Source organism: Achroia grisella, unplaced genomic scaffold (genome assembly GCF_030625045.1).
Source record: "Achroia grisella isolate CSIRO2021 unplaced genomic scaffold, CSIRO_AGI_Agris_v1 utg146, whole genome shotgun sequence".
NCBI classification, from domain to species: domain Eukaryota; kingdom Metazoa; phylum Arthropoda; class Insecta; order Lepidoptera; family Pyralidae; genus Achroia; species Achroia grisella.
Window position 1 is genome coordinate 3,253,300 of NW_026712636.1, and position 14,948 is coordinate 3,268,247.

Consider the following 14,948-nt stretch of genomic DNA (forward strand, 5'->3'; position numbering starts at 1 on the left):
CAAAGGAAGCGATTTATATGATATTTGATCTTTTTCAGGCAGATTTAGAACAGGATTTTAGAAGTGGTGTAGAACCTTACGCAATTACCATAAACTACCACAAACTGGCAGATATTTTGGCAGAGCCTTTACCCGAATCATGGATTAATCTTTGCACTTGTGTCTATGAATGTGACTATATTAAGTTCTAATTACGACATGTAGGTAGAAATAAGACTTTTTCATATATTAAATTACTTTCGTACAGTCGGCTTCATAAAGTTATGTAATTTTCATATAGTAATCAACGTTAATTATGTTAAAATTAAATGTTATCCTAACCTGTATCAAATTATGTAATAAATAAAAATAAATAATTATACCCCTTAGCCTCAAAAATCACCAATTTTATAGTAAAGAAAAACTTCTTATAATAATACCTGTTTAAAAATATACATTTAATTTTATGTTGCCTATTAAAAAAATTATAGAGTTGTATTGTATCATATCATATATGGATTTATAGTGGCTTTAAGTTTATTTAAGACTAGCTTTTCCCGCGACTTCGTCCGCGTGGGATTAATTTTATCTTTCTAATTTAAAAGAATTTTTCTAAAATAAAAGTAGCCTGAGTTACTCCTTATTACATCAGCTACCTGCCAAAAGGAGTCCCGTCAAAATCGGTCCAACCATTTGGGAGATTAGCCGGAACAAACAGACCGGCAGACATACAAGAATTGTAAAAAATGTTATTTTGATGCATGTACCGTATTAATATTCATATGCATGTAGTAAAAAACGGTTATTTCAATATTACAAACAGACACTCCAATTTTATTTATATGTATAGATTTGTAGTGAATTTAATAGCAAGTGGAATATTATTTCTTCTAGTCAACCCTTGAAAAAAGATTAATCAATATATTTTGTTCTTGGTTATGATATATTTATTCCATTTGGTTGAAAGAGGTTAGTTACCAATGTGAAAATGGTCCCATTGTTAACAATGTACTCGGTACAATGTATTAGGTTGACCTCCTCGCGGTCCTTCCTGAACCCCCATTTTCTATAGAATGATAATGGAATGATGCACCCGCCTGCGCTAACAGTATACGCTGGCGGTGCACCAGTGGAGAAAGATAAGATGAGTATGAGGTCAAATCACGTAGCCCATCATGGCAAATTCACCAAAAATTATCATGATGGGTTCCAGGGGGAACTGCATGGAGGTCAACCTGACATAGTACCTTCCCCCACCCCTGGAACCCATTATAACAATACACCAATTCAGGTTAAACTCGGCCGCCTCTTTGGAAACCAGTGGTTAAGACCTGGTGAATTGGTTAAAGTAAACAGACATGATCCTCCAATGATCTGGCACTCTTGTACTCTACCACTATAAACTTTTAATTCAGGTAGGTTCACTATTCCATTAACTTAATCTTATTAATATTATAAATGCAAAAGTTTGTTAGTATAGATGTTTGTTACGCTTTCATGCAAAAACTACTGAACGAATTTTGATAAAACTTTACAGTAATATAGATTATATATCACAATAACATATAGGCTATATTTTTTTATTAAAATTTAACACGAGTAAAACCGAGGCCACAGCTATTCCTCATAAAAGAACTTTCTCATACACTTTCATTAATTTTATATGTATTAAAATTTTAACGATCGTTGAAACTACAATATATGCGTCGCTGACTGTACTTGTATGAATATATATGCAATATGATTTATTCATAGGACATGGAAGTAATATGTCACGGTTGGCAGCTGGTTGATGGATTCCTTCCGTTGTATTCCTGTTTTGTCGACAATATGACCATGATACATACATATAACCGTTTATGAATATTCATACATTTTGAGTGTAAAATAAACAATTAATATTTAAAAAGTGTTTGCATAAATTGCACAAACTTTTTTATTATTATTTCAGTCATCTTATTTTGCCGACAATATGAAAGAAAGAAAGAAAGAAAGAAAGAAAAATATTTTATTCAGTGCAATGTAAAAAATACAATATAAACAACAAACGGAAAAAAAAGAGCAAATAAAATGTACATATAATTAAACTTAATTTAAAAGCTCCAATATGACCATAATACATATGTCTACATGGCTATATGTATATTCATATATATTTAGTGTAAATTAAACAATTAATATTTAAAAGTGCTAGCAAATTTAGTTATTACTATTTCAGCAATCCTATTTTGTCGATAATATAACCATGATACATCCATATAGCCCGTGATACGAGTATGAATATTCATATATTTTGAGTGTAAAATAAACAATTATTATTTTAAAAGTGCTTGCATAAACTGCACACATTTTGTTATTATTATTTCAGCCATAGCCAAAATTTTATTATCAAATAAAATTTGGGAACAAATTAAAATCTTAATAAGTTCAAAAATATACAAATCACAACTGTTTATGGAATGTTAATAATTTATGTATACTATTATATTATCTTTGGTTTATCGTAAAAATTTAGCCCACAAACATGATTATTTTTTTTTCAAATTAGTAGGTAGAAATAATGGTAGTGCATTATTCGTGAATAAATAAATATTTTTCTTTTTTCTAGGAATTTATAATAATACGTTATTATATTATTATTTAACTAATAACATCAAATCAATATTAATAAAAAAAATCAAAAGGATTCTACTTAAATGAATTTATTTTATTTGTTTATTAAATTAAATCCCAAAAGAATGACATAAATTTATTAATTAGAAAACCATTTTCAATTTATTAATTACAATCCAATACAAAAAATCAACAATACATTTATAGTGAAAACCAATAATATTATTATGAATATCTAAGAAATCTCTGCGATATAAACAAAAAAGTTCGTTGAACATTAATAAACGTTTTTAATAATAAACGTCGAAACGTTAAAGAAAAAATAAAAATTTACAAATTGTTCTGTACCAATTTTTTCTATCAATCCAAACTCGCAAACATATCTAGCGAATATTTCGAAGAAGTGAAATAAAAAATTCGAGGAATTTCTCACAAAATTTCTATATCCATCAAACGATCGGAAGGAAATCGCACTATTCCTGGAAAAAGGAAGTAAGTGATTTTCACCAACTTTTCAGGAGCTTAAAAAAACTGTCCTATATTTTTTGTATGAGTTCTATAAATAAGTTTCAAAGAGAAAATCGTAGGTCACAGTTGCCTTCAACTACATGTGTTATTTAATTTAGGAACAGCTTCATGTACTTCCAAATAATCTAAAAAAACACAGTTACTTCTTTATTTTACGAAACACAAAGAACATTTGCAGGGGTAACTACAATTATTGCTTTTTTGTTATGTATTTTGAAATATATGAACAAATTTAACTCTACTTACGCCTTTATACTCTTCTATATTTCATTATAATCTAGAGTTGCAAGTATAATTACGTTGTTATTTAACGGAAAATCATTTTTTGTACATCGAGTTACGTATTTCTAGGGACCTATTTTAGTTTAGGTAGTGTATTTATAAAAATAGCTTTTATACATAATGCGGAAAGTAACTGAATATTTAATTTGTATCATGTAATACCTACTTCTTATAGTATATAGTCCATTATGTGCGTGCATGTAAGTCAAAAGTATAAATATAGGGTCAAATTAATTTAGAGAATATGAAAACAAGCAGGGTTATTATTAATTATTTATTATTTTTAAAGAAATGTTTATTGCCTCCATAATCAGCTTAATCAAAAAATGTTCAAAATAGTGATATTTTTATTATTTTTATTAACCTTCATTATCCTCAACTTCGGAATCGGGCTCTGTGGTAGCAGATTGAGTACTTAAGCTCTTATAAAACGTCTGGTAGTGTGGTGGTATGTTATTATCTTTATATAGATTCATCAAGTTTTTGTATATATTTTAGGTATCGGTAGCGGCGCATCATACTAATGCCTGATTTCAGAAGGCTCGCTGTGTGCAGCTCTTTATTTTCTCATAACTCTTACGCTTCTATTTGTCTACAATGATTGGTGTTTCGTCAGCGAATGCGTATTTTATATGGAATTTCCCCGAACATTGAGGATCTGCCGAAATTTCTTTAATTTTACTACAACTCGTGTAGTAAATATATTAAGTCCTAACATATGAAATTCGTAAGGGAGTAACCTAATTACTCCCTTACAAAACGCCAATTTCAGTTGATTTTTCAAAATATAATATATTTATTTAATCAAAATATAGTCCATTGCTATTTATGCACTTTTGCCATTTGATAGGTAGTTTTATTGATCCCTTTACTAAAAAACCATTAGGACGGGAATCGACTTGAATTTTTTCCCTTGCAAGAAATTATCCAAATTTTGAAAGAAAGCAGCAAGATCCGGGAAGTACGGTGGATATATTGGACATTTGAAGCTCTTCTAATTTCGTAACGTTGTCCTGAAGCAGCAGTGGCCTACGGTGATTGACCAGTCTCGGTTGTTTAGCAACTAGCTGTTCCATCATGGTTTGCAATTGCTAACAATACACATTTGCCGTAATCGTCTGACCAGATTTAAAAAAGCTGAAGTGAACAACACAGGCACTAGTCCACTAAACGCTCACAAGTAACTTTTTTTGAGTTTGAATTTTCGCTTGGGGCAGGATTTGGTTGGTTTGCTAGTGTTTCCGATTATCGTACAAGATTTACTTTTCATAACAGGTAATGATTCGATTTAAAATCCCTTCATTATTATGCCGGTTGGCTAATGTAACGCAGCAGTCTACGCACGTTTGTCGATTTGCTCCATTCAATTCATGATCCACCTTTCAAGCTTTTTTCACCTTCCCAATTTGCTTCAAGTGGATTAAAACAGTTTTGTTACTAACACTGCAGCCTGCAGTTAACTCGGACGTGGTTAGCGATGGATCCGCTTCCACATTAGCCTTTAATTCTTCATTATCAACCTTGGACTCTGGCTGCTCACGGGGCTTGTTTTGCAGATCGAAATTACCAGAACGAAAACATTGAAACCGAAAACGCAGTGTGTTTTCTTTTGTGACACCATCACCATACACATTATTAATTCTTCGAGTCGTTTCTGCACACTGGTGCCACGATGGAATTCGTACCCTTAAAAAACGCGATATTTTATGTTTTCCATTTTGTAAACTGAGTGACGTAAAGAAAAAACCAAAGATGGAAAAACATATGGATTACGGTTTTCGAAAAACAAATGCATGAGTAAATAACTGTACAAATTTGTAATTTGAATTCCTGGCGAAAGAGGAGATATTTGAGATCAAAGTGGCCAGTACGACAAAACACCAATTTCATATGTAAGGACCTAATATTATAGTACCATCTCTCAGAGGTTGGAGTAACATTTTCATAATCTGGGTTTTTCTTAATCCACTATAAGTATAAACGATGCATTTTAGCGCAATTATGCTTTTCATCTAGAATTTATCTTTGTTAGATTGCGGAGATAATGCGATTCTTTATGTGGAAACATATTAATTTGATCAATGACATTTTTGGTTTACTACTTATTTTGATTGGTCTATTAGTATGTTGACCTTGCTGATCAACACAAGTTGAAATTATGATGATTAGTACTTTAATAGTTTTCAGAAATCTTAATCTTAATATAATATTCTAAACGCGAAAGTTTGTAAGTATGGATCTTTCTTGCTCTTTCACGCAAAAACTACTGAATGGATTTTTACGAAACTTTACACTAATATAGCTTATGCATCTGAATAACACAGGATATATTTTTTATTGAAATTTAACGCGGGTGAAACCGCGGGCACAGCTAGTAATTTATAAAAAGTAACGTTTGCGGGATCAGCTAGTATCTATTATGAGCAGTGGAAATTAATATTGAATATTATTGCTAGCAGTATAAGGTACATTCAGTTCTACGCGGTCCATCCTGGAAACCATCGTAGTTAATTCCTATTAGACCTACGATATGATTCACTGCCAATTGTATATTCGTTTATCCATATTTAAAATAGAAGTATACTTTTCTATCTCTTTATCTATTGTTTTTATATACACTTCTATCAATTCGCTCTGCTATGGTAAATGTCTAAAAGCAGATCTATTTTTCTATCATTTATTATTACTATTCCTGGCAAATTCACCTGATCTCCTGCTCCTCCTATCATCCATCATTGGTGCGCCGTCAGCTTATACAATTAGCTAAAAATAGTTTATTTTTTACTTAATTTTAATTACATGAACGTATTCTTAATTTTTTTTCTTGCATGTATTCAAAATTACCCAACTTCAGGTATGAAATGTTACGTGTAATAAAGAAGTAACTACAACTACACTTTACGCATTGTGAAGTTTTGCTGGGCGGAAAGTATGTAACAATAATCACACATAAACTATCAGCTAAAAGTTTCGTAGAAGAAGTAAGTAATTAGAATTACACAATAGTCCTAGATTGTAAGATATAGGAACAAGTATTTAAGTATATTTACGTTATACATTTTTTTGTAAATCTTCTTTTAAAATTTACGTAAATACAATTATGACTTTATGAGCGGGATAATTGTCAAGCGAATAAATGCAAATATGCATACCTCTATTTTATGCTGGAATTTTATGTTTTCTAAAGTCGCAAAATTTTAGTATTTTTGCATTTATTCCTTCATTTTTGTGGATAGCTTCATGAGATTTTGAGAGAAGGTGTAAACCGTGAAGCTCGATTTATTTATGTAATAAAAAATTTTTGACGCAAGTGTAGTTGCGGCCTTTTTACACGGGATGTGCGAAATATTTAAGACTGCCCATTATTTTATACGATTAAGGCAATCAAAAGGAAAACGTAATCGTTATTAGTGAAAACGGTATATCAAAGAAATAACCGATAAAGAGGAAAAACAGCGTTTCGCATTGCGTGAAACATTTTAGAGAGCCGTGGCTAGTGTTGCCAGGTCCGATTTGTTTTAAATCGGTACATGCGGGCAAAAAATCGAGATTTAGGGTTACAGATCGGGACAGTAAATGAAAAACAAGGCGTTTTTAAGTCTGGTTTTAATCTACTAGTGCAAATATAGTATTATATTAATTACCTATATTAAATATGTATTTAATCTTACATAACAAGTAGTCTTGTCTAATCTAGTCTTAATCAGACATTTAGCGTCCCGATCAGGTAGAAATCGTGACGCGTCCCCTGAAAATCGGGACGTCCCGCGCAATTCGGGACACCTGGCAACACTAGCCGTGGCGGCCATTTTGATTTATTTCGCACATTTGTCAATGTTGATGTAGATATATCATAATGTATGCATGTGGTCATTTATATTTTGTGGGGGGAAAGAAAAATGGTATATACGATTTTTATGAGCCAGGGGCGTGAGAATATTGCAGTAATGGAGAGGTCAACTTACGAAAAATTACCTAGCATTTTTTTATTTCGCGCCACAAAATAGAGCACGCCTGCTCTTTATTATGTAAATTTACGTTAGCTATTTTATAGTTGGTAGGAATGGAAATAATTATTGTACTTTGCAGCTTGGAAAGTGTGTGCGGTAATTGTGTTAGGCAAACAAAGAAAATTCGTTTTAATGGAGCGATGTGCGGGTCTTTCCGGAAAATTACGGTAACTTGAAAATGTGTAGTGAACCGCATTCATCCGTTGTCTGGAAGTAGTATTTTAATAAATTAACTTTCTTTTTTTAATTAAAATTAATTGAATTTTTTTACAATAACAAGAGCTAACAGAGCCGTCATTCACCTATTAGAGGCCCGAGGCACATTAGATAATGGGACCCCTATGACCATAGCAATAAAGCATTATTTTGTTAGAATAGACATAGTCAGTTGTGAACATGACTCTTTACAGATATATATGGGGATGCCCTACCTTTAAACAAACCAGGCTAAATAATTTTAAAAAGTTGTTATGTGATGAGGGGTCTAAGTTCAAGTTTTAAGTTCGTTTTTGTTAATTTTTGTATAAATGTTATGCTAGACATTTATAAAAAAAATAACAAAAACTAACAAATTGACCATAGTTGGTAAGCATTTGTTAAGACTGATTTTCAGGCGAGAGTAGAGTAGCTATCGATTATGGTTTGGTAATGGAGTAGGGACCAGATTAGACTAGGGGCCCCAATACATCGCGGGGCCCTGGACACGTACCCAGTGTGCCCAGTGGGGAAGAGAGGCCTCCCTGCTAACCTTTGATAGTGAAGAGATACTGAAAAGAGATTCAATTTTCTATATCGACTTAATAATCAGTTAATCAAATTAATCAAGTTAAATAAATTAATCAAAAATTATAAATCGTCTGAGATATAATTTTGTAAAATTTTATATTTGTATACCTGTTATAAAAGCATATATGTTACTTACTATATAATATACGACCCTGTGTATAAAACTATCCTGCTTCTGGAAAGCTTATCTGGAAGTAGTACTTTAATAAATTTGCTTCCATTTTTTAATTAAACTTAATTGAATGTTTCTCCAATCGCATTTTCTACTTGCCAACCTTTGGCAGTGCAGAGGTACTCGAATGAGATTTAATTTTCTATATCGACTAAATAACCAATTAATCAAGTTAAATAAATTAATCAAAAATTTTAAATCTTCGGAGTAACTATGTAAAATTTTATATTTGTATACCTGTTATAAAATTAGCATATATGTTACGTACTATATAATATACAGCCCCGTATAGCTTCCTACTAACTGCTTGATGCTTGCTAAAAGCTATCACAGCTATAGCTGATGTTGTAGCTGTGATAGCTTTATGCGCATAAAGCTATCTTGTTAATCATCATTACATAGTATAAAACAAAATCGCTGTCGCTGTCTGTCCCTATGGATGTTTAAATCTTTAAAACTACGTAACGGATTTTGAAGCGGTTTTTTTAATAGATAGAGTGATTCAAGAGGAAAGTTTATATATATAACACATGTACACACGTGCGAAGCCGGGGCTAGTATAATATCAATCTTGGTTTTGGAATAAAAAATAAAAAAACAAGCTCCAAAAAGGTTTTGTTTCACGTTTTAATATACATATATATATATATATATATGTACCCATATCTCTACATACCGTAATTTCAGTATTTTAAATATCTCAGCTCAGCTTGAGTGCACTGAACGGCTGCGATATTTTCTGCTAAATCATTTTTATGCTATCGATTCCGTTTTGAAAGTTTGTTAATTGGTGCACCGTGCACCTGTGCAACACTCATTTAGTACAAACTTTCTGAAATCATTGAAAACTGATTGCACTTTTATATCAATACTTACTAATGAAATATTCTCATAAACTTTCCAAAAATAAGGATTGAATATTTAAATATAATATATACAAGGGAAATATTATTTATATAAAGATATTTCGACGGCCTCAGTGGTCTAGTAGTTTAGCACACCACCTTACTTCTGATGGTCGCGAGTTCAATTTCTCGCACGGCACAAACATTTATGTTATGAGTATGATTGTTTGTATCGATCTGGGTGTTCTCTATGTATAATAAGTATGTATTTAAGAAAAATAATGTCTATGTATTTGTAACAATTATCCAGTACCCATAACTCAAGCTTTTGGCTAACTTGAAATACCATCCTGATCATCTGGATGAATGGCGGTCTTCCACAGTACGGTTTTCTAGAAACTTTTTGCCTCGCACGACCACATTGTGGAATCACCTTCCAGCAATGGTATTTCCGAACCGATACGAAAAACCTTCAAGAAAAGAGCTTATTCCTTTTAAAAAAGCCGACAACGTACTTGCAATTCCCCTGGGCGGCGGCGATAATCACTTACCATCAGGTGAGCCACATGCTCGTTTGTCCCCTGTGTTATAAAAAAACTTAACTTGAGTCTAGATGGCGCTGCGTGAATTGTCCTGAGATTATTATTATTATATATGAAGTAGCTGTGACGTGGTCGAGTGGAATGAGTAGTCATGCTCACTAAAATATCCAGACAAGTGGCGGCGTGGTGGGCCGGGTCATTGGGCTCCCTAAAATATGGTCGAGCGCAGTGATGGCTGGCTCATCCGTCTTACTCGTGAACGTGTGCTGCTTGTAGGGACTGGTCTGCTCTTATCACTACGACTGATTTAATCTTATAGTATATTTATATTTGACCCAAAAACATTAGAGCTGTAGATAAAAAAAATATTATGACTATTCAAAGTGCTTAAATTAAGTTTTATTTGAATAAATGATTTTCTATTCTATTATATTGTATAAAACATTTCATAATCAAACATCATTTATTCATGTAGGACATTTTAACTGCTTATTAACATGAAATTTTTTGTAGTAATATTTTTTCCCTACCGTCCAGTTGAGTATACAGATTCAGTTGAAGAACTGGCAAGAAACTTAACAGATTGTTTTTTATGCCTGTTTATTTACATTCTGTACTTATGTAGGTGTCTATATACATTCAAAAGAAAATGAATGCATGAATGTTCGTTATTCAAGTAACCGTTTAATGTGTATTTATATGTGTCGTTTACGTTTATTTTTGTATAAAAATAAATGTGAACGACATGGATCGATGTTCGGCATTCTTTCACTCGAAAATTACTGAACAGTTTTTGATGAAACTCTACAATAATATAGTCATGCATCAGAATAACACATTGACTGTAATTTAAAAACATATGTGAATTAGATAACGTATAATGATAAATGTTAAGTTAGTGTGATGCAGACGAAGTTGTGTGGGTCAACTAGTTACATATATATCATCATCTGCTTCGTCCTTATCCCATTTGTTTGTGGTCGTCGTAATATGTTTTTCTCTTCCATACATCCCTGTTCGCAGTCATCGCGTTATTTACTTCCTTTCTTACCATATGATCTTTCACACAGTCCATCCATCTCTTTTTCGGCCTTCCTCTGCCCTTATAACCATCCACATTCATATATAACACCTTAATATGTAGTTACATATATAAACCTTCCGGAATTGATAGTAAGAATCATACTGCCTGGTTTAGAAGATGTAACTGGAAAAACAGACATACAAAAACAGACTTTGCTTTGTACTGTTTAGTATAGCTTATCAGAAGATATAAAACACTACACGAAGCATAAAAGAATATCACGCAGCGCTTCAGGAATCTACTTTAATACCACTTGCAAAAAAACTAAACCTACCTTCTATGATTCAGCCATAAGGCGCGGCGTAAATGCAGACACTTCCGTGTCTTATGTCGAACAGTAGCTGACGGGCAACTTTTTGTCTTAGTGAATATAATTTTATTGTAAACTAGCTATACCCGCGACTTCGTCTGCGTGGAATTTTGCAACATTACTTTATTTTTCTGAAATAAAAGCAGCCTGAGTTACTCTTTATTACATCAGCTACCTGCCAATAAAAGTCCCATTAAAATCAGTCCAACCATTTTCGAGATTAGCCGGAACAAACAGACAGATCGATGAATGTTTGTTATTCTTTCACGCAAAAACTACGGAACGAACGGATTTTGATGAAACTTTACAGTAATATATCTTATACATCAGAATAATATATAGGCTATAAATTTCATGCCGCTAAAACCGCGGGCACAGCTAGTATATATGTTAATAATGGTCGTCAATAAATGTTTTTCTTTCTTTATATGTCACAAGTCCTTTTCTTTACTGCTGTCATTAGATACGAAATAGAGATTAAATATTTGCCCGACAAAAAGTTTCTCGTCTGCTCAGCCTGAAAGTGTCTTTATTTGCGGAGGGCCTTAAAAGGCATCGTGTTCCATGTAAATGTCGTGTCGATACCGCATTATGGTTACCAACGCACGAAATAATAAGATTTAATTATTGGCGACAAAAAGTTTCTCGTCTGCTCAGCCCAAAAGTGTCTTCATTTGCGGAGAGCCTTAAAAGGCATCGTGTTCTAAGTAAATGTCGAGTCAATAGCGCATTACGGTTACCAACGCACGAAATAATAAAATTTAATTGTTGGCCGACAAAAAGTTTCTCGTCTGCTCAGCCCGAAAGTGTCTTCATTTGCGGAGGGCCTTAAAAGGCATCGTGTTCCATGTAAATGTCGTGTCAATAGCGCATTATGGTTACCAACAGCTTGTATTCAGCCTGCTACACGCCAACTGTATTCAATAAAAAACATTGCAATTACTCATCGAATGTATTTAGTTTGGAGTGATATTAAAACAAAGAATTAAACCATACTTATAGGAAATAGGGCTTTTTAATTGAGACAACTGAACACTATAATCACTTCTATATTTATCTTTTATTTTAATATTAGGAAGCCAATATGCGTCCGCTCTTTACAGTGTACAAAACAAGAGTGAGGGACCGTCTTACAGTGGTTATAAAGAAAAAGTCAACCTCAATATAAATTGTTGCCGATGGCAACCTTTTTGATAGTTTTTATGTTTTTTATATATATTTGAATTTTATATTTTGACGTTCTGTTTTTATATACTATTTGTTTTCTTATGCCATATGGTCTTTATATTTTTGCTAGCGAATATAAATATATATGTAGGTAGATATAATTCTATTAAGTCACTCAATCAGTTGAGAGGTTAATTTTTGCATTTTAATACAATTAAATCAACAATACTAATATTATAAATGCGAAAGTAACTCTGTCTGTCTGTCTCGCTTTAGCGCGAAAAATAACTGAACCGATTTAAATGAAAATTGGTACATAGATAGTCTTGACCCTGAGAAAGGATATTGGACATTTTAATGCGTAGAAAAGGTTGAAAGGTGTTGAAATGGGGAAATGAAATATTGTATTTTGCTCATTCTTCTTGTGATGAATTTGCATTCCGAATGAGTGGTAGAATCAAAATATGACTATTCAAAAGTGCTTGTAATGAGGTTATTTGAATAAAGATTATTTCTATTTCTATTTCTATTGTATGTAAGTATCGTCATTTTTAAAACTGGAATCTTGAAACTTATTCCTTTATTAAAGTTATAATAAACAAATAATATTAAATGTTATTTCTTTATTTCGTCAATGTCACTATTCCATGCGGACAAAGTCGGGGGCACATCTAGTATGTTATATAACATAAATATCATTATACTAAAATCTAAAATGATCTCTATTTTAGATTTTACTGTAATATTTATAGAAATAGCCCTCTTACATTGTAAAACGTCTAAATAAAATAAATAGTATAGGAAACTAGTTCAATATACATTATGTATATATTAACCGGGTCTTAACACGAATAATTTATTGCAATTAAATGTATTTACCCTAAACTCAACTTTTAAACGTTGAGAGTGACAATAAATAGTTATTATTATTATTTATAGCCTGTGTGTTATACTAATGTATAAGCTATATTACTGTAAAGTTTCATCAAAATCCGCTCAGTAGTTTTTGCGTGAAAAAGTAACAAACATCCATCCACTTTCGCGTTTATAATATTACTAGCTACTCGCCGCGGCTTCGCCTGGGTGTACATGTATTATATATATAAACCTTCCTCTTGAATCACTCTATCTATTAAAAAAACGCTTCAAAATCCGTTGCGTAGTTTTAAAGATTTAAACATACATAGAGACGGACAGACAGCGACAGCGACTTTATTTTATGCTATATAATGATTACAAACAAGACAAAAAAATACAAGGCGAAAGGCGCAAACACTGGGTTATCATTTATTGAAGAATAGCTGACATTCTAACTAACAATATATATAGGATACGGAACCCGAAAAAGACTGGGCGATAAACGGCAATAATATTTGCCAAGCTTTTCAGTTAGATACATGCACACCTCCGGGAAATTGTGTCGAATACGCAAATAAACTAACCTAACTCACTTTGTGTTAGATAACATGTTTACCTGTATCATAAAGCAAATAGAAACATTACTTCGGGGAGCGATAACCAATGTTTACTGCACGCCGCTGTATAACTCTCAAACTGTCGCTCACGGAATCGAACGCGCATTTATAATGGAGATCGACAAGAATATTATTATTCCGACTGTACTTTTTTCAGAATATAGCGCGACCAGATAATTATTAGTTTGACTGTACTTTTTTCACAGTAAAGCTCGACCAGAAAATTATTAATTCAACTGTACTTTTTTCGTAATAGAGCTCGAGCAGATAATTATTAGTTTGACTGTACTTTTTTCATAGTAGAGCTCGACCAGATAACTATTAATTCGATTATACTTTTTACATAATAGATCTTGACCTGATAATTATTAGTTTGACTGTACTTTTTTCATAATAGAGCTCGACCAGATAATTATTAGTTTGACTGTACTGTTTTCATAGTAGAGCTCGACCAGATAATTATTAGTTTGATTATTAATTCAGAAAATTATTAATTCAACTGTACTTTTTTCATAATAGATCTTTACCTGATAATTATTAGTTTGACTGTACTTTTTTCATAATAGTGCTAGAGAAGAATATTATTAGTTCGAATATTCTTTTTGATTCGACTAGAAAATGGACTTTTTACATAATAGATTTTGACCTGATAATTATTAGTTTGACTGTACTTTTTTCACAGTAGAGCTCGACCAGATAATTATTAATTCGATTATACTTTTTACATAATAGATTTTGACCTGATAATTATTAGTTTGAGTGTACTTTTTTTATAGCATTTATAATGGAGCTCGACCAGATAATTATTAGTCCGTCTGTACTTTTTATGCCTGACCTTGTATTTTTTTTTATGACATTATTATCAAATTAGGTAATGTTACATAAGTCTCAAACTGTGTCAGTACTGTGATAAGTTCATAGTGAATTTACGACGGTAGGTAACTGTCCTGACCTCATGCTCATCTAATCATCCTCCACTGGTGCTCCGCCAGCATACCGTTCGCGTTGGCGGTTGCACCATTCCTTTATCATCCATAAAAAAACATATAAAACACCCTGACCGATACAATCATATTTATAAACAAACGTTTGCAACCCTGCGAGGAATAATTCTCTTCTTTTTAGATATCTGTACATATAAATAAAAAGTGTCTG